General features: G+C 36.3%; 1 pseudogene; it reads right to left on the bottom strand.

Annotated features, from left to right (window-relative positions):
- Nucleotides 1–244: 244 nt before the first annotated feature.
- Nucleotides 245–17,286, bottom strand: LOC132295432 (nucleobase-ascorbate transporter 6-like; annotated as a pseudogene).
- Nucleotides 17,287–22,072: the final 4,786 nt, after the last annotated feature.

Genomic DNA, 22,072 nt, shown 5'->3' with positions numbered 1-22,072 from the left:
TGTTTCTGTTTGTTTCAGGCTATTAAAAGGGGAATATCAGAAAAAACTGCTCACCAGATAATGCTGTGAGAACAAGAGATTCATCTCTACTAAACATGGTTTTTTTGTATTAAAGACTAAAATGAAAAAGAGGTGACGTAATATAGTAAATAAATTGATGACCAAAGTAAAATTACCCACAATGAGCTATTGGCGGCTAGCTCATGACTTGGATCACACTACCTCAAAAACTACAACCCAAGAATCACATTGATGGGAAAAACTTGCTGAGATTGAAAGGCAGGGAATAGAACTCTTCGCTCCTCGTATCCATCTTAAATGACCAGAACCTGTCCCACCAATGGATGCCCTGGTCTTTCCTAGTAGCAGTGTCTTTGCGATGCAGTGTGACATCTAGGAAAAGTGCCAACATGCCGGCAACAAATTCTTCCGACAAGAAAGGCACATTGATCATGTCATTGAACCGTCAAATAAGAAGTCTAACCTTAGATGGGACCAAATTAATAGAGAAATAAGAAGCTGATTTAAGGTTATGGAGAGGACAGAGGTAGTTACATATACCCATCTTGCTCCGGTGTGGACAGGACCATAACTGTTAACTGCTATATACTCGTTGAAATACATTGGTATTGAGAAGCCCATGAAAACCGAGAAGCCTAAGATGAACTTCGTTCTAAAGCTGTTTAAATTGCAAAACTGGAGGAAACTGAGACCTGCTGAACCTACTCATTCACAATTATAGAAAAATTATTGAACTTGAACTGTTTCATGATTTGAGAAGAAAAATTAGAATGAAATAGGGACTTCTTCATTTGGTAACACGTACCCACGTAGGCGAAGAAAAGGCAATACAAAGCTGCAATGATTGGTGCTGGGAGTGAGGCAAAGACAACACTTAATTTCCCTGAATAGTAAACTGTGGTTAACAAATGTACTTGGAAATGAAGGTTTATTTACTATGGGTTTAACACTTAAACTATGGATTATTAGCGTTATTTGGACATCATAACACCTAACTTACGAAAGTATGGAAAAGAAAATCATGAAACCAGCGGATATCTTCACAACTCTTCGGCTGCCAACACATGTCAATGCTAACAAACCAGCATTTTCACTGTAAAATGGGAGGAAAAATCAAGTTTTATTCCCCTGCTAATTAAGAATGAAAATTTGCAACACAATTTGCAAATTTATTGCACAAGAATCTTACACTGATACTGAGGATCCAATCCCGATTCCAAATATTCCAGAGAACAATATGCTCGCCACTCCCTTCGATAAAGAACAGAATTAAGATGATTAGAACACACGGGACATTAACAATTACAGAGTCAAATTTGGAGAAGTACTTTACGAACATAATTCATGACCAAAAGAATCGCAATCAAAGTGACATGGCAGATTAGTTTCCCATCGTTTCAAGACAAAGTGCCATCTTTTTAGTTAAATGCCACTACTATGCCAGATGAAAATTTTAGTTAAATTATGCGTGAACCATTCTTTTTAGTTGGGGGGAGGTTCAACGATATTGAGTAGGCCATTAATTCTAATTATTCATTTTGGAAGCAGCCCATGTAAAAATTGAGTGGAAAATTGTGCCATATCTAGAGTCTTTTAGGCTTAGCATTGAGGTGTTAATGAAGGCAAAAATACAGACAAAATTATAACTAAGTCAATTTTACCTGCCAACTAACACCGCGACTAAGAATAGAAGGTGGCAAAGGACTTGCACTTGCATGCCTTGACACAGCAATGAAGGCACCAGTGGACTGTTGACATTTCAAAAGTACATAAGAGATCAATAAATTTGTGAAGCTATCCACATTAAAAACTGCCAAAGAAACCAGTGAATCGATGTGGCTATGCAAAGTACAAAATGCCAATTATGAAAGCATCAAACTCTTCATTCTTAAAACAACAATGAAAATATATATATGTGTAAGTAAAAGAATCTGGAAATGAACTAGGTAATGTGAACTCTACTTGGAGAATGGTTAAGAAGCACAAAAAATTGCATGGAGATAGAATACAAGTATTATATTACTTAGGTTCGTAATAAGGTTCAAAGATAGATGTAGAAAAGTGAGGGTTTATGCCATTAATAGGGAGGAAAGCGTTGCAATAGAAATATCAAAAAGATTCTGCCATAGTGTGCCTGCTCCAAAAGTCAATACAACTTTGGATAAGATATTTCATACAAATTTTGCAGAAACAACTCAACCCATAAACAAAAGTTTTACTGCTTCACGCTAACTATCAAGCTACCTAACGTAACCAACCTCCAATCTAGGGAATGGGACCGGTTACATAAGAAGAGAAACTAAACATGACACAAGCACATAAATACCGCAACGGATACATAACAGGAGACAACAATATGAAGTGACAAGTTGATGGTTCCCTGATAAACAATCCAAATGTCTAATGATGTATCTCAGGCTTCAACTAACAAGCACAATACCTCTACAAGAATGTGGGAGCTCCCCATTGAAATGGGTATGGGACACTAATCCTGAAAATGTCCAGAAGAAAAATAAGTCACAGTTATCAACAATGACACCCCACAATGGTTTTCCATGCATCCTTAAGTTATCAGGAGAACAGTTAAACCTTGCATTCACCAAAGTCTTTATTCTAGCTTATTGCATAAAGTAGGCTAACTAGCATAGATTTTTCCTATTTGAGTATACTTTTATAGTATACTGTCTGGAACATATGATCACATAAAGCATCATAACGGGAATCATAAACATCAATTAGAAGATAAACAACTAGCCTTACCATGGAGCAGCACCTATAAGTCCACACGATCTGTTCAACAACTTCATTGAGTTTTTATAGGTGTGTTTGATGAGTGCTGAAAAGTGCATATTTAAACCCCTTAAGCTTAGGCATTCTAGCACCTTTATCTATCTTACTTTACCATTTTACATTGATTTCGTATTATTTTCATTTTTAGGCACTTATCCCTAAAATAAGCTAACTCAGCCAAATACGAGCTTAATTGAAGCAATTCTGGAATTAAACAAAAAAAGGAGCAAAGTGGAGAAAGAAGAAAGCAAATGAAGCCAAAGGTGGGAAGCAACAAAGTTCGATCGATCTAAGTTCAATCTTCGATCGATCGAACAATAATCGATCTCAGTACTTCAAGATAGATCCAAGCCTTGGCCCAAAAGCATCAAGTCCAAAAGTTTGATCGATCCAACACCACTCTTCGATCGATCGAACACTTTTGTCCTTATTCCAATAATTGATCTTATCCACAGCTATACCACCCACTAACAACTTTTGTCCTTTTCCCATTAATATCTCCCAAAATATCTCAGATTTGTCTTTTCCCAAAAAGCTCAGCCAGTTGGATCGATCCAGCCTAAGTTCGATAGATCTCAGCCAGTTCGATCGATCGAACTTCCTCTAGTGCGAAAAAGTTAAATTTTCATCTCATTGAAAGTTGTTCTTTATCCAATCATTAGGGAATATTGTGTGCACGACCCCAGCTCATTTTGGGTGTCATTTTAACCTTCCTATATAAGGATGAGGATTGCTTTTTATAAAAAGAGCCAATATCATTTTTCATGTCATATCTTGGAGAGCAAGCTTATAGAGGAGGAGGCTAGAGACACCATTGGAGTTCTTCATCAACAAGGAGCAGATTTCAACCATAGAATTAACCCTTGAGGGTTGGAGCATCATCACCATGAGTGGCTAGACATCCTCTTGGGGCTAGAGTTAGCCCCAAGCATGCTTTCTATATCTTAATCGTGTGTATTATTGAGGGATTAGTGTTGTAATTAATGTTTTGACACTTTGATTTATATAAATCTTGTTTATTCAATGATTTATGTGGTTTAATGCTTCCAATTGATCATTCCATTCTATCCATATGTCTATGTATGCTAGAATAGATGTTTATATGTTAGCCTCTATTTCTTAAGTTATTGATGCATGTCTATGTGTATTAATGCTATAGATTTAGAGATTGTCAAAACATTGTACTTAAAAGAATGCTCTTGTGATTTTCTAGATGGTCCATGCTCATTTCTTGATGGATTGTGCCTCTCACTTAGCTTAATTAGTTTAATTTCATGTCATTAGTTTAATTGTAGTGTAGTGATAACATAGTTGTTAGATGAGAGAACAATCCATGCTAGTTGTTTGATGTTCCATACTTTTGAATGCAAGTAGCATATGTCTCTAACCTTGCGGTGTTTTTGGCTTGTGAGCTTAATGAAAGGATTAATGACTTGCTAGATATGTTGTGCTTTTCACATGCTATTTAGATAATATATACTTAATTGCTAGATATATTGTGTTTTTCACATGTTGATTAGACAATGTATGCTAAATTGGTCACCCTTGCTAATTGAATCAACCAAACACACACACACACACCAATATTGCAACACATATTACCCTCATTAGTCACTAGTTAGAAGTGTAGAAAAACATACTTGGTGGTGACCTCTAAACCCCAAGATTTCTCTCTCTCTTACTTACTCTTTGTTACATTCAATTACATAGTTTAATTTAGTTGTTCTCTAGTTTAATTAACCAACCAACCATTTGTTTGATCACTCGACCTACTAACCCTAATTGCGATTCCACAATCAAGTACGACTCCAATCCCTTGGGATGATCCCTACTCACTCTTGCTACTTTAGTGGTAGTGTTGGTAGTGGTTTTTATAAATTTAAACTTGACCTTAAAGGCTTTTCTTGAACCGCACATTCACTACATCAATTTGGCGTGTAGGAACGGCCACATCTTGTTAAATTTTGGTGCCGTTGCCGAGGATTAGGCAACGTCGTATCTGTGGAATCAATTAGGAATTAGTACTCTTTTGATCATGTCTTTACTTTGTTTTTTTTTTTTAGATTACTTATTGTGTTTGTTCATCTTTAACAAGGAGCATTGAGCTAGTAGGCAAACAAAGGAGCATCCAAGCAAAGGAACTAAGCAAGCAAGGAAAAATGCTAAAAATTTTATAAAAAAAAAAATTGTTAAGCTAAGCTTTAAATTTGGAGTTGAAGTGTTAAAGGACCTTTGTGAGCTTTTTCTTACTCAATCCCTTAGTTAAATCGTCGGCCTGCGTGGAGGCTAATTTTTAATTTCTTAGATAAATCGTGAGCCCACGTGGAGGCAATTTACTTTTCTTTGCATTGTTATCAAAGCATGAAAGTATTGGAACATTGTATGTGGAGGAAGTTTGTTGATTGTTGATTTGTTGCGAAGGAGGAGTGCTTGCTTGTTTTGTGGTGATTTGTGTGTCATTTGTAGTGTTGTATAGACCTTGTCATACCATTCATTATAGGCATTCACATGGAAAATCTAGAGGGTAATCTTGGCTACTTAGACCCACGTTTCATGCATAAACTACCTCTTAATCAACATGACCCCGGAGTTCAAGCTCCAATTCCTCTAATGGTCCTTCGTGATCATTATACTTTATGCATACCATGCACCTACTTGCATTGTGTTGCCTAATTTTGAGGCTAATCAATATGAAATCAAGCCCGAGACCATTCAAATGTGTCCACTCTTCTATGGCTTGGATAAAGAGGAACCATATAGGCATCTTAATGAATTTCTTGAACTATGTTCCACCGTGAGGTACATGAATGTCCAGGAGGAAGTTCTTAAATTACTCCTCTTCCCTTTCACACTTAAAAATAAAGTAAAGCATTGGTTCAATACTTTAAGGGTAAATTCAATAACATCTTGGGCACAAATGCAAAATGAGTTTTTAAAAAAAATTTACCCCGTAAGTTTGACCAATGTAATGTGCGCTTCAATTAGAGAATTTTCTCAAAGAGAATGAGAATTGTTGCATGAGGCTTGGGAGAGATTGAATGACTTGCTAAGAAAGTGTCCACACCATGGTATTCCAAAATGGCAAGTTGTCCAACACTTCTATGAAAGCCTATCCGACATGCAAAAGGACATTGTTGATACCTCATGTGGAGGTTCATATTTTGGAAAACATGAAGATGACAATTGGCACCTCTTTGAAAAAATGAGTGAAAATTCTTTGCACAAATATTACACTTCTCGGCTTGATCATGGTTTCACTAAAAAGGAGAAAAGTGTAATAGTGTGTCAAATTGAAAATTCAAGGGAAATTATAGCCGAGGTTAAAACTGTTTCTCAAAAACTTGATCAATTCTTGTTGAGTCAAAAACCGGCTATCAATGCATCTCATTTTCATCATACAACTCATCTTTGTGAGCCTTGCATGACATGTTCAAGTGTTTTGCATACTACTTTCAATTGTCCCCGTGGACATGTTGTTAATAAACACTTTGAACAAGTTAATGCCACATTTGCTCACCCTTATTCAAAAGCATATGTTCCATTGTGGAATGAAAACCCCTTATCAAGCTAAAAATCTTCAAAGAAAATACATTCCACCTCATAAAAGAAATGGAGGTTCTCAAGGGTTCGTCTCTTCTTCTTCCATCATCAAAGAATGAATGACTTCTCACATCCTCAAATGCATGATTCCTAAGTTGGCCTTCATTATCCTCAAGCACCTTCTAGTAATTCCACATTTGAAGATAAGGTTTTGATGGCCTTAGGTAGCTTAGAAAAGGATACCAACTTGTTGTATTCCCACTCTCAATCTATATCAAAGCTTGAATCCCAAATTGGGACCATAGCTAATGCATTGAATGTAAGAGAAATTGGGAAATTACCTAGTCAACCCGAGAGGAATCCAAAGGCCCAATTTTGTGTGGAAGCAAACCCTACATCGGGGTATTCTTCCCAAGCTCAAGCGCAAGCCAGCACCACCTTGAGAAGTGGTAAGCAAGTGGACAATAGGGTTGAACTACCAAAGGAAGATAGTGAATTGGTGCAACCTAAAGTTGTCACCATCTAATTCCCAATTCCACTCCTACTCCTTTGAATGAAAATATTCCTAATCGGAATTCTTAATCTTTTCCATCATCCTCTCAAATTGCAAAGTCTTATGAGCCAAAAGCTCCATTCCCTTATGCTTTAAAAGAAACTTCGCCTTATGGGAGGCAAGAAGGGAAAACACATAACATGATGGAAGTTTTTAAGCAAGTCAATATCAATCTTCCTCTTTTGGATGCCATTAAGCAAATTCCACCTTATGCAAAATTCTTGAAAGATCTTTGCACACAAAAGAGGAAGAGCAAGGGACCAAGCCCTAAAAAAGTGTTCCTCACGGAGCAAGTGAGCTCTATTCTTCAACAAAACACTCCACTTAAGTTCAAAGATCCCGGTGCTCTGACTATTTCTTGTGTAATTGGAACTCATGAAATTCGTAGAGCTCTTCTTGACTTAGGTGCAAGTGTCAACTTGATTCCTTACTCTGTATATGTCCAATTAGGGTTGAATGAATTGAAGCCAACCTCAGTGGTGCTTCAAATGGCCGATAGATCCGTCAAAAAACCTAGGGGCATGGCTGAGGACATTCTTGTCAAGGTGGATAAATTCTACTTTCCGGTTGATTTCGTAGTTCTTGATACCGAACCGGTTGCTAATCCCTCCAACCACATCCCAATCATCTTGGGAAGATGATTCCTTGCCACCGCAAATGCAACAATTAATTGTAGATCCGGGATAATGGACCTCTCTTTTGGCAATATGATGATCAAACTTAATGTTTTCCATGCAAGTCGACATCCCATAGATGAAGATGAGTGTTGCCTTGTAGATATGTTAGATGAGGTTGTTGAGGAATTAATTCCAACGATGCTAATGAAACAACCAATTGAGGATAGTCTTTCATCTCTTTTATCTGATGATCCTCTAGCCTCTTGCCTTCTTGAAATGTATGGAAGTTGTGGATTTGATAATGAAAATTCAATGAATGAAGTAAGCAATCTCATGGAATCTGTTGCAAGCTTAGATTTTCCATCTTGGAAGACTCCAATAGAACCTTTTCCTCCACTCTCTAGCACTCCACCGGTCTCATCTTTAGTCTCCCCACCAATTCTTGAGCTTAAAACTCTACCTTCCAATCTCAAGTATGCATTCTTAGGACCAAAAGAGACTTTTTCGGTTATCATTTCTTCCAGTCTAGAAAAAGACCAAGAAGATGCTCTCTTAAGTGTGCTTAAAGAAAATAAAGAAATTATAGGATGGAGTGTGGCGGATCTTAAGGGAATTGACCCTTTTATTTTTATGCATCGCATACTTATGGAAGATGATGTAAAACCCTTTAGGGATGCCCAAAGGAGACTTAATCCAAACATGAAGGAGGTAGTTAATAAGGAAGTTGTCAAACTCTTGGATGCCGGAATCATTTACCCAATCTCCGATAGCAAATGGGTGAGTCTAACTCAAGTAGTTCCCAAAAAATCAGGGATTACGGTGGTTGAGAATTCAAAGGGTGAGGAAATCTCCAAGCGTACCACCAATTCATGGCGTGTATGCATTGATTACCGCAAATTGAACGCCGCCACTAGAAAGGATCACTTCCCTTTGCCATTAATTGATCAAATTCTAGAGAGATTGGCTGGGCAACAATATTATTGCTTCTTTGATGGCTATTCGGGGTACAATCAAGTAGCCCTTGACCCATTAGACCAAGAGAAAACCACCTTTACATGTCCATTCGGCACATTTGCCTATAAACAGATGCATTTTGGTTTGTGCAATGCACCCACCACATTCCAAAGGTGTGTGATGTCAATTTTCTCGGATATGGTGGAAGAGTATCTAGAGGTCTTCATGAATGATTTTTCTATTTTTGGGTCCTCACTTGATGCATGCCTCAAAAACTTAGATCTAGTGCTTAAGAGATGTCGTGAAACCAACCTTGTACTTAGCTGGGAAAAGAGCCATTTCATGGTTCAAGAGGGTATTGTTTTGGGTCACGTTATCTCAAGGAGAGGAATAGAGGTTGATAAAGCAAAGGTCGAGCTTATTTCTGAATTGCCTCCACCTTCAACGGTGAGAGAGGTTCGCTCCTTTCTAGGTCATGCTGGCTTTTACCGCCGTTTTATCAAAGACTTTAGCAAAATTGCTCGACCCTTGTGTAATCTTCTTGCCAAGGAAACTCCTTTTGTCTTTGACCAAGCATGTCTAGACGCTTTTCATAAATTACGTAAATTGTTATCATCTGCTCCTATCATGCAACCTCTAAATTGGTTATTACCATTTGAAATCATGTGTGATGCTTCTGATTATGCCATGGGAGCAGTTTTAGGATAAAGAGTGGGTAAGCTTCCTTGTGCCATATACTATGCAAGTAAAACTTTCTAAGGAGCTCAATTGAATTATTCCACTACCGAGAAAGAATTACTTGTCGTAATATATGCTCTTGATAAATTTTGTTCCTATCTCTTAGGGTCCAAGGTTATTGTTTATTCTGATCATGCCGCCTTGAGGCATCTATTGACAAAAAGGGAAACAAAACCTAGGCTAATTAGATGGATTCTGCTTCTTTAGGAATTCGATTTTGAAATCAAGGACAAGAAAGGCACCGAAAATGTGATTGCCGATCATCTTTCTAGGTTATCGATAGAGCCTTTCCCTAGTCTACCAATCTGTAACTCTTTTCCGGATGAACAACTCTTCCAAATCTCTAATGGAAAAATGCCTTGGTTTGCTGACATTGTGAATTATTTGGCAATAGGCAAGCTACCAACTTCTTGGTCGAAGAACGAAAAAAATCGTTTCTTTGCCAACATCCGGAATTACTATTGGGAAGACCCTGTCTTATACCGATATTTTCCGAATCAAATTGTGAGAAGATGCATTCCAGAGAGTGAAATTCCAAGTGTCCTAGTGTTTTGTCACACTCTTGCATGTGGTAGGCATTTTAGTGCAAAGAAGACCGCTTTGAAGGTTCTTCAAAGTGGACTCTTTTGGCCCACTATTCATAGAGATACCTACAATTTTTGCAAATCATATGAGAGATGTCAAAAGATGGGGAAAATGTCTAGAAGAGATATGATGCCCTTGACCAATATACTTGTTGTTGAGATCTTTGATATATGGGGCATTGATTTTATGGGTCCATTTCCTATGTCCTATGGTTTTCAATACATTCTTCTTGCCGTTGATTATGTTTCCAAGTGGGTGGAAGCATGTGCTACCAAAACGAATGACCACTCCGTGGTCATTCAATTCATCAAATCCAATATCTTTGCTCGTTTTAGTATGCTAAGGGCTATAATAAGTGATGGAGGAAAACATTTTTGCAATCAATTCTTGAGGCACTTATTTCTTAAGTACTCCATCACTCATAAGGTAGCCACTCCCTTCCATCCTCAAACAAGCGGGCAAGTTGAAGTGTCTAACCGGGAAATTAAGCATATTCTTGAAAAAACAGTTAACACTACCCGTAAGGATTGGTCAAGAAAGCTAAATGATGCTTTGTGGGCTTATCAGACGGCATACAAGACTCCCATTGGCATGTCTTCTTATAGACTTGTATATGGAAAGCCTTGCCATCTTCCGGTTGAGCTAAAGTATAAAGCCTTATGGGCAATTAAAAAGCTAAATTTTGACCTTGATAAAGCCGGAGAGAATAAGCTACTTCAATTGAGTGAGTTAAAAGAGTTGAGACACAATGCTTATGATAATGCCAAAATCTACAAAAAACGAACCAAAACCTTTCATGATAAGCATATTGTGAAAAAGTCTTTGGAACCCGGTCAAAAAGTTTGGCTTTTCAACTCTAGACTGAAACTCTTTCCTAGGAAATTGAGAACCAAATGGGAGGGTCCTTATGAAATTATCTCTGTTGCACCTTATGGGGCGGTTGAAATCAAAAACTTGAAGAAGGGGAACATTTTCAAAGTTAATGGTTAAAGATTGAAACCTTATATAGAGGGTCAAGTCTTTCAAAGACATTTTGAAGTTGCACATCTAGTTGACCCGGTGTATGAGCACATAGAAGATTGCATTGATAAGGAACCAAAAGCTCCTTTTGAGCTTAAACCAACAAGTTCTTCAAAGAACCATTTGTTGGGAAAAGTTCAAAGAACCATTCATCACCCCAATAAGGAGGGGATGCATAACAAGATCTTTGATCCGGGATAAAGGAGCCCAACGTCTTGCTAGAGACGTTAAAGACTAGCAAAAGCATTCGTAGGGTGTCAAAACCCTATTCCTCCCTCATTTCTATCTTTCATTTCATATCATGCGAAGTCTAGATACTTGTTTTTGGTTCTCATATGCATTGAAAGGAACTTTGGTGAGGATTGTATGAGCTTTCATGTCATTATTAAGCATTCTGCATAGTTCGATCGATCTCAAACCTGAGTTCGATTGATCGAACTCCATTTTGCATCCAACACTTAGAAAAATTTTCGACCTGCAGAAACCTGCATCCAAATCACCTCTCTGTCCCATCGTTCGAACTAACTCTTAGATCGATCAAGAGACCTTCGATCGATCCAACTTCCAAGTTCGATTAATCTCATGATTCAACACTTAGAAAAATTTTGAGCCTGCATCAACCTGCATATTTTTGCTCTCTATCTGATCGATCGAAACATTCCAAGATCGATCTGAAGTTCTTCGATCGATCCAACTTCCAAGTTCGATCGATCTTCAAGTTCCAACACTTAGCCAAATTTTTGAACCAAAAACCTGCATATTTTTGCTCTCTGTCTGATCGATCGAACTCTTGTTCTGATCGATCTCAATTCTCCATTTCATTGTTGACTTTGTTTTGACTTTTCAAATTTCAAAAATCCAAAAATATTTTCATTTTTATTTTATTTTATTTTCATGTTTATTCAAAAAAAAAAAAAAAAAAAAAAAAAAAAAAAAAAAAAAAAAAAAAAAAAAGAGAAAGTTCGATCGATCTGAGATTCTAGTTCGATCAATCGAACTTATGTGCATCAGTTTTTAAATAGAGGATAAGATCGCATTCTCCCCCATATCCAAACCCTAGTTCCTACGCCGCAGTAACCTCACCCATCTCCTCCATCTCCGGCAAGATCTCCATAGTGAACCAGGTGTCGATCTCTCCCTCTTCTCGGATCTTCTTCCTCTTCACATTTCATTTCTCCTCTCTTTGCTTCAAGGTAAGATCCGAGACCCCATTATTGATTTCACACCTTGATTTGTTAAGAGTATGCTTTAAGTGTTTGATCCGTTCCAATATTCATGATGATTGTTGGCCATGGATGAAGTTTTAAGTTTTTCATGTCTATATGTCCATATTCGTCTTTATGCCATATCCATTGTAATGAGTTACTTTGATTTTTGGGAGTGTGAGCCATTCTAGGTGATTGTGATTGATGATTGTTGTGTTGATAGGCCCACGAACATGTTCGTGTGGGTCCCATGCTCCCACAGTCACAGATCTGTGACTTCTTATTTTTCACAAAACACAGTTCGATCGATCAAACTTATGCCTCAGATCGATCGAAGTTGTGAGATCGATCTCACTTATTCTCGATCGATCCAACTTTTGAGATCGATCTCACTTCTTTTTCTGATCGATCGAATTTCACAGATTTCATACACACACTTCATTCATCTTGTATTCACTTCATGCTATCATATCTATACCCAATGCCAGTGATATTCCACATTGGATGCATTTCATACTTATATTGCTTAGCATACTTCACATCCTATCACTTGTATAGATTAATGTCATATATGTTTTGTCTATCCTATTTGACAAACATGTTTCTATTGTGCCTTCAATTCATTATTCTAGCACTTAATCCCATTGCAAGATTTCCTTTTTGCAGACCATGACTAAGAATGACAGTTCTTCCACTTCAGCCACACCTGAGGCTCATGATCAGATATGTAGCTTAGAGGAGCACCTTCATAGTTTGGAGGATATGCTGGTTGCCCTTAGAGCTGACATTAGTACCCTTCGTCTGAATATGATGGCTGCCATTCGAGCTGACATTTCTCGCCTCCGTATGGAGATTTTGACTGCCATTGATGACTTATCAAGGGAGATCCGCAGAGCTCCCTCTGCCCGAGACTCCCAATCTCTTTATCTTTTTATGCTCTCTATCTATGTTATGTGTCTGCTACACTTGTGATACTATTATTTTTGCAGCCGGGTCTGTTGGCTTTGACACTGGATGTATTACACTTTATTGTTGTTTTTCTCCATGATGGATGTCGTATGTTTTTATTGATACATCTGTCATTTTAATTCCATCAGGTGCATCTCAGTGACTTCAGTGAGAGAGTGCTACCCAATTTTCAGAACCACCCTTATACCTCTCTCATTTATTTATCTGTTTATCCCATTTACACTTGCATGTCTACTGTGCACTGATTATCCCATTTTGTTATTTGATGAGTTTATCCAAGTGCCAATTTTCAGGACCACAGTTCATCCCAAGTATTGGGGGGCCATGCCACCCACTTCGGATACTTCAGTCCCAATCATTCTATGCCTTTGTTGCACTTGTATACTCTTTCCTTTGTTCTCTTTGCACATTGAGGACATTGTGCAATTTAAGTTTAGGGGGGGAATGGTGCTTTACAGAGTAAGTTTTAAATTCAAAATTTTGAGCATGACTTATGTATTTGAGGGATATTTCTATGATTAGTCCATATCTAACTATGATTTTGATTTTTTGAGGACAATATTGCTTAAAATTTAAAAATTACTTGACTTGAGAGTCCAATATTCCTTGTATGCCTTAGGGTTGCCATTTAGGAGTAAATTTTTTAAAAGATTGATATCTTGCTTACACTTGTGGTCCATATCATCTTGATTTCATGAATGTTTTGAGATTCATTCTAGGATTCTGCACTAGCACAGGCGCACACTAGCATTCATTTGTGAGGTACATGCTTTATTGATTATTGAATTGGTTATATCCCAATTGGACTAGTAGTGCATTGAAAGCTTTCATTCTTGATAAAGGTGGATAACAACCCCTTTTCACTAAGTAGCTGGGATTCTAGCCTCATCAAGCACTGAACTTCTTGCGCCGAAAGGTGAAGGGCCCGAACTCTAGGTTAATAATTAAAAAAAAGAAAAGAAAAAAAAGTAATAAAAAGTGAGGACTTCTCCCAAAAGGTGAGAAGTGGGAAATGATTAGATGGAGGTTGTCTTGATTTGTAGCCAAGTTGATTTGAGCTTATAAGTCCGTTGGGGTGTTTGAACACCTAGTGCCCTAAAGCCGTCTGGTTTGGGAGTCATTGACCTAACGCTCGACCTCATTAATCGCTAGAAAGTTTAAGAGATCAACACATTGCATTATGCTTCCATCTTTGATCCCTTTTTTTTTTTGTAACAAAAAAAAACAAAAAAACAAAAAAACAAAAACAAAAAAAAACGAGTGAAAAGAATAAACGCACCTAGAACAATAAGCTTTAATAAAAGGTCTACTTTTTGTCTTGATGATCGGTACCAGATTTGTGTGCTAGTTTGAGGGTAAGGATGTAATTAATTCTTTAGTTGGCTTAGATAGCAACACATTTGATGCCGGTCCACTCAAAAGGATTCTAGACTTGTTTTGATTTGCATGATCATTTTCTTGATGTGTGGAGGACCATACTTGCTTGCTTGATGTTGAAATTTTGGGAGATTGCTCGGAAATGTTTGAAACATTGCATACTTGAGGTAGTTTTCTCCTAATGCTTGTTTGCAATATTGGTGCCTCTTTTGAAAGAATGAGCTTAATATTTGTGGATATCATTTCTAAAAACCCTCACGAGACTTCACTTGTCCACTAAGGGTAACCTAGGGGTTTAAAAGGCTTGTTGCATATGCTAAGTGCAATCGTGTTCCCTACGAAAGTAGTGTTATCCATTTATTGTTTTCTAGATTCATACTTGTATAGTTGTTTATTTCATTCCTTTACTTTCTAGTTCATTGTTAGGGACTAGCAATATTTAAGTTTGGGGGTGTGATGAGCGTTGAAAAGTGCGTATTTAAACCCCTTAAGCTTAGGCATTCTAGCACCTTTATCTATCTTACTTTACCGTTTTAAATTGATTTCGTATTATTTCCATTTTTAGGCACTTATCCCGAAAATAAGCTAACTTAGCAAAAAACGAGCTTAATTGAAGCAATTCTGGGATTAAACAACGAAAGGAGCAAAGTGGAGAAAGAAGAAATCAAATGAAACCAAAGGTGGGAAACAACAAAGTTCGATCGATCCAAGTTCAAGGTTCGATCAATCGAACAATGATCGATCTCAGCACTTCAAGATAGATCCAAGCCTTAGCCCAAAAGCATCAAGTCCAAAAGTTCGATCGATCCAACACCACTCTTCGATCGATCGAATACTTTTGTCCTTATTCAAATGATTGATCCTATCCACAGCTGTACAACCCACTAACTACTTTTATCCTTTTCCCATTGATATCTCCCAAAATATCTCGGATTTGTCTTTTCCCAAAAAGCTCAGCCAGTTGGATTGATCCAACCTAAGTTCAATAGATCTTAGCCAATTTGATCGATCCAAGTCTAAGGTTCGATCAATCGAACTTCCTCCAATGCGAAAAAGTTAAATTTCCATCTCATTGAAAGTTGTCCTTTATCCAATCATTAGGGAATATTGTGTGCACGACCCCGGCTCATTTTGGGTGTCATTTTGACCTACCTATATAAGGATAAGGGTTGTTTTTTACAAAAAGAGCCAATATCATTTTTCATATCATATCTTGGAGAGCAAGCTTGTAGAGGAGGAGGCTAGAGACACCATTGGAGTTCTTCATCAACAAGGAGCAGATTTCAACCATGGAATTAGCCCTTGAGGGTTGGAGCATCATCACCATAAGTGGCTAGACATCCTCTTAGAGCTAGAATTAGCCCCAAGCATGCTTTCTATATCTTAATCTTGTGTATTATTGAGGGATTAGTGTTATAATTAATGTTTTGACACTTTGATATATATAAATCTTGTTTATTCAATGATTTATGTGGTTTAATGCTTCCAATTGATCATTTCATTCTATCCATATGTCTATGTATGCTAGAATAAATGTTCATGTGTTTGTCTCTATTTCTTAAGTTATTGATGCATGTCTATGTGTATTAATGCTATAGATTTAGAGATTGTCAAAATATTGTGCTTAAAAGAATGCTCTTGTGATTTTCTAGATGATCCTTACTCATTTCTTGATGGATTTTGCCTCTCCCTTAGCTTAATTAGTTTAATTTCATGTCATTAGCTTAATTGTAGTATAGTGATAGCATAGTTGTTAGATGAGAGAACAATCCATGCTGGTTGTTTGATGTTCCATATTTTTGAATGCAAGTAGCATATGTCTCTAACCTTGTGGTGTTTTTGGCTTGTGAGCTTAATGAAAGGATTAATGACTTGCTAGATATATTGTGTTTTTCACATGCTATTTAGACAATATATACTTAATTGCTAGATATATTGTGTTTTTCACATGTTGATTAGACAATGTATGCTTAATTGGTCACCCTTACTAATTGAATCAACCAAACACACACACACACCAATATTGCAACACACATTACCTCATTAGTCACTAGTTAGAAGTGTAGAAAAATATGCTTGGTGGTGACCTCTAAACCCCAAAATTTCTCTCTCTTACTTACTCTTTGTTACATTCAATTACTTAGTTTAATTTAGTTGTTCTCTAGTTTAATTAACCAACCAACCATTTGTTTGATCACTCGACCTACTAACCCTAATTGTGATTCCACAATCAAGTACGACTCCAATCCCTTAGGACGATCCCTACTCACTCTTGCTACTTTAGTTGTAGTGTTGGTAATTGTTTTTATAAATTTAAATTTGACCTTAAAGGCTTTTCTTGAACCACACATTCACTACATCAATTTGGCGTGTAGGAACGGCCGCATCTTGTCAGTGTTCTTATATGCCCCACCCACCCACAGTAAGTAGGTGAGCATAAATCCAAACAATCACCACCGAGAATATAACAGCAAAGTGGTCAAAGACATGCCTTTCCCCACTCATTAGACGAGGTATAAACTGAAAACATTCAGATGTGTGACGCTGTTGAGATACAACACCAATTTCCTTAAGATGATTTAGGATTCTAATGAAGGAGAAAAAGAAAAGTATAAAGCTCGAAACCTATACCATTGCAATAAAAAGCAATACACAATTAAACATTACCTGTGAAAAAATAACTAGAAATATGAGCTGTGGCAATCCAATCTCCATACATTTTGCGACATAGATATCCAATTCAAGAATCAATAGCCAACGGTGACAAAGCAGATTGGTGTGGAAAAAAATGAAAAAATTGAAAAAATAACAACACATATATTACATATATTATATCAAGTGCCAAGCAATACAGAAATACCAAAGTGAAATATTATAGAGACATTTTGTCGAAAATACTATCAACAGTGATTTTCTATTTCCAGCCGCATTTTAGAAATACTTATATTATATGTTATTGAGGGTTTCTAACAACAGATTTTCTAACATCTGTCGCAACTTTCAAGGGAATATTATAGGGCAGAGTTCATATTAATGTGGTAAAATTACAATTCTTATTAGCTGTCGTGAATATTTTCCATCAATATTATTGATTTGAATTTAATTATATGCGGATAAACTAAGACAGTTTCCAATGTGAGTGCAATGAATATTAGATCAAGTAATGTAAAAGAATCATATGTATGAACAAAGCAGAAACAATCATGTGCTATTCATTCTAAACAGAGCACATAATCAACCCAAAAGACATGCCACATTCATTCATTATTTTTTTTGGGGGTCAATTGTCACATTCATGCGCACACACTTTTGGCCAAATCGCATAATAAGCTTGAAACAATAAAGGGGTGATATAAAGACACTGCAACAGTAATTGCCTCTTTTGTTTTGAAAGTTAAATTTGATTAAAAAATGAGAAAATACAAGGCTAGCAATAGCTAACCAATGGGCCCATAATATAAGAACATACAACAGCCCAAAGTACAGGCCTCAGAAATAGCCCAATTGATGAGCTCAACATTACATATGGTAACCGTTAATACTACCATACATTCTGGTGACAGGAGGAGGACTGCGACGAATTAGCACTTCAATCACGTTGATCAGGCGGTTTCCTTCAATCGCTTCAATCACATTAATTGCCTCTTATAATCAAAACCTTGGACGGCTCTAATAGCGCAGGAAAACCAAGGGAATCACTCACTATCCATACACACACACTTATAAACAAAGAGACAAACTCTGCAAAACTTGAGACTATTCTAATGACACTCAGAGTAAACCTCAATAGATTAGCTCCCTACTTGCTGCAAAAGTTGTGGACATGGCATCTTGAGGGGTTTCTCCATATCAAAAAATTCATCCACCCAAGCAAACTTTTCTTGATCCAGCTGGTCACCGTCCAACTCGAAATAACAATCTGGAAGTTCAGCAAAGATTGACTCTAGCTCCAGTGCCAAGTCCAGGCCCTCCCCAATTGGAAGAGACATCAATGGGGCATCCTCAGAAACCAAATTGGGCACTTGCTGCTCACCAGTATTGGTGCCAATACTGGCATCTTTCGTTGTATCATTGCAGCATCTGCCATTCATGTTCAAAGCCAAAGCTTTCTCTTCTTGCTGAACATTGGTGCCAACACCGTTGATGTGCGAAGCCAAATCTTTCTGTTCAGCAAGAATGGTGCTAACACAAGCATCTTTCACTGCAGAGGCTGTAATTGAAGACTCAATCTCAAGGACAGACAACGGAGAAGTTGTCTGCGACATTGTACTATAAGAGTCCTCAGAAAAAGTGGGCTTTTGAGAATTTGAGAATACCATCGAAGAACATTGATTGCAACTCTACTTGGAAATGGCCATTAAAGAATCAAATTCAAGCCGCTTCTTATCATAAGCTTTTGAAGCTTCTTCAGCAAACCTTCTTTCCTTGGAAGGGATCCCCGATTTCAGCAGCCCATCGGCCCCATTTCCGCTGTCGTACGCCTCTGTATTTCAAGCCAGATTGTCCCTGTTGGTTCGAAGTATTGATCAAAACCCTCTTTTTAGGGTTTTTGCAGCCATCTGTTTTCTGCTCATTACCACCAATTGGGAGATAAATTTCCCTAATAAAACGCTTGGGCTGGTCATGACTTTCATCATAACAAAAAACCCCTATTTTCCTTTTCCTCGATTTCAGCCTTCGATTATCAGAAATCACAGAAAACACCATCTCAAAATATCGACTCTGGAACACAGGAAAGGAAAGGAAAACAGACCGATCAGGGATTTGTCAAGCAAGAAGCCCCCCTCAATAACACGAAAAGATATAAAAATCGCTTGATGTGGAAACCCCCAAAAAACCCAAATCCGTCCCGGAATCAAAACCCCCAACAAAAAGGCAAAAACCCCAAAATCTTCAGAGAGCGAAGAACGCCGAAGAGAGAGAGCCCCAAGTCAAAAATAATTCAAATCGGGGCACAAAATCGTAACGCCGAAGACATAAAATCCTCTCTCCGCTACTCTCTTCGCAAAACCCGGTTCTTGAGAAGAAGTAGAAGAATCGAAATTCAATTCTAAAACCCTAGTTTCGAATTCACATCAGAGATAAAACAAATATATATATATATATATATATATATATATATATCGAAAAAACAAATGTTATACTCCGTACTACCTTGCTTGTCTCTGTCCGTCTCTCTCTCTATCTGTTTCTTACGTACGGAGTACTTTATTTCTTTACTTTCTCTCTCTATATTTTGTTTCTCACTCCAGCTTCACCTTTCCCCCAACGGTCAAAATGAGTAATAGTGCTGACAGAATCCTTAACTCGTACTTCCTTTAGGAGTGTGCCAAGCACTTTCCTGTAAAATTTAAAATAAAAAAATTGACTAAAATAACCAACTAAAATTAAATCTCTCCCTAAATTAAAAATCTTTATCACCTTGTCCCATATCCGTTAATTAAATTGTGAAAAAAAAAAAACAAATTGACCTTATTATTAATGTTAAATTAAAAATATATAATTATTATAAAATTATAAAAATACTTCTCAGGTCTTCTTCCTCTCACTATCTCTTTCTAAAACTCTCATTTTTCACTCTCTAAACTTCCCTGAATTGAAAAAAAAAAAAAAAAAAAAAAAAAAGGGCAACGAGACTCAATTATCCCGATCAATCACAAAGTGACACATAATCTTGTTTTTTCAAGTTGAGATTGAATCATTAGTTAATTTTTCAAACCCAACGAGTCAAGAAATAATTACATGATTTCGGAACTATTGGTCTCTAGTCAATTATAAAACAATACATAAGTAAATGTGTCAACTTTAAGTTATTGTCAATCACCTTTTTTTCACTTATGTGTCACAGACTCATTGTTGAAAATTCAATTAGTATTTAAAATGAAAAGAATACTAGAAATAGTAACACTACTTATTTAGTTCAGTCACTGCATTCTAATCGTATTTTTTCAAAATTGGAGTATTTCTTTATTATTTGGAGAACTTTCATTTTTCTTCTAAATATTATTTTTGAAACATGAATGTTTGGTGTTACCCTTTCTACTTTAGCCAAGTTTATATGTCTCATCTTTTATTTTGCGAAGAATTGTAACAGCATAAGATGGTAATTACATACCATCATATCCAAAGATGTAGGATAAATAATATTATGGGTTTTGCTAACCGCCCAACAACTGTTGTTTGATAGTCGAGTTTCCTATTGGCTGTGAGAGCGAACTTCTTCTTCTTTATAAATTGTTACAAACTTGCAATGATTATATGGCCACTTGCTAAATTAATGCCAATAATACCCCCACAACCATGTTGCCTCTTTAAGTCTTACGCTTCTTCTTCAATAAAATTAAAATCCACCCAACCAGAATTTATATTTTAATTTTTACAAATCCTAAAAATCTTATTTCAATTCAGAAACATCATATAAATTTAATAACAAATCCAACACAATAAATCTGATCTTTTACTCTGCTAATTTCCCCCCCCCCCCCCCCCCCCCCTAAATGGGAAATTTTTTATTAAACAAAAACAATAAAGAACATTAAGGCAAGAACAACAGAACTCTAAAAAACAACACGAATGAAAAAAGAAAAAAGAAAAAATAAAAAATAAAAAAAGAGAGAGGACAATTTCGTAGAAGCCCAGCCAACCAAAAAAACTCAACTAAAAAATGGACTCTAAATTTTCAATATCTAAGACAAGTAGTAAAGATTGCGAAAAGAGAACAAATCATTAATATTCAAACTCAAGCATTGAAGAACCAAAAAAAATCAACTAAAAAAATGACTTTAAATCATCAATATCTAAGAACCAAAAAACGTTGAGATTGAATATCTAAAAAATTGTTTTCTCTTTTTTTTTTTTTCCTTTATTTTGTTTTTTAGAGTTATTAGTCTTGCCTTGATGTATTTTTATTGTTTTTGTTTAATAAAAATTTTCACTTTAAGGGGAAAAAAATAGTATAGTAAATGTTCAGATTTATTGTGTTGGATTTGTTATTAAATTTATATGATGTTTTGGAATTGGAAAAAGGTTCTTAGGATTTGTAAAAATTAAAATATAAATTCAAGCAAGAGTCCCCTCTCAAGAACAAGAAAAGATATAAAAATCGCTTTATGTGAAAACCTATAAAAAATAATAATAATAAAATAAATAAATAAATAAATAAAAACCTACGTGCATCATTTTGGTGGGATTTTGGATATGAATCTTGAGCTTGGATTTCATCTTTTGAGGTAGGGAAGTATAAATTGCAATTTCTTTGATTTTTGTGAGTTTTCTATTTTGTGTATTTGTTGAAAAGCATAATATATGTTAAGGTGTTGTTATTAAAATAACTGTGCCTTACATAATTCAAGCAATACATGTGATGATTTGACATATTTGCTTTAAAGCATGTTATGATGACGATGTTATATATTAATTCCCTTGAGATATGTCAATAATTGGTTGGGTTCGTGGGTTAGAAAGGATGTTTAAAATGGTTTCCAATGACTTACGAAAAAAATTGATGTGAAAGTTTTGAAAGATTTTACTCAAAAAGGTTTTGTAAAATGGTTTCCAACGATTTATGATAAAACATCAAAGGGAAGATTCTTCGTGTTTGCCAATTAATGGTAATTCAGAGAATGTCTACTTCTATTTACTAAACATTTACCAGATTAAATTAAAATGTTCTCTCTTATATAAGCAAGTATTGTTTTATTTTA

The sequence above is a fragment of the Cornus florida genome, unplaced genomic scaffold (genome assembly GCF_030987335.1).
Source record: "Cornus florida cultivar Cherokee Brave unplaced genomic scaffold, ASM3098733v1 CherokeeBrave_3.0.0_Hap2_Chr02, whole genome shotgun sequence".
NCBI lineage: Eukaryota > Viridiplantae > Streptophyta > Magnoliopsida > Cornales > Cornaceae > Cornus > Cornus florida.
This window is presented reverse-complemented; position numbering and strand designations above follow the sequence as displayed.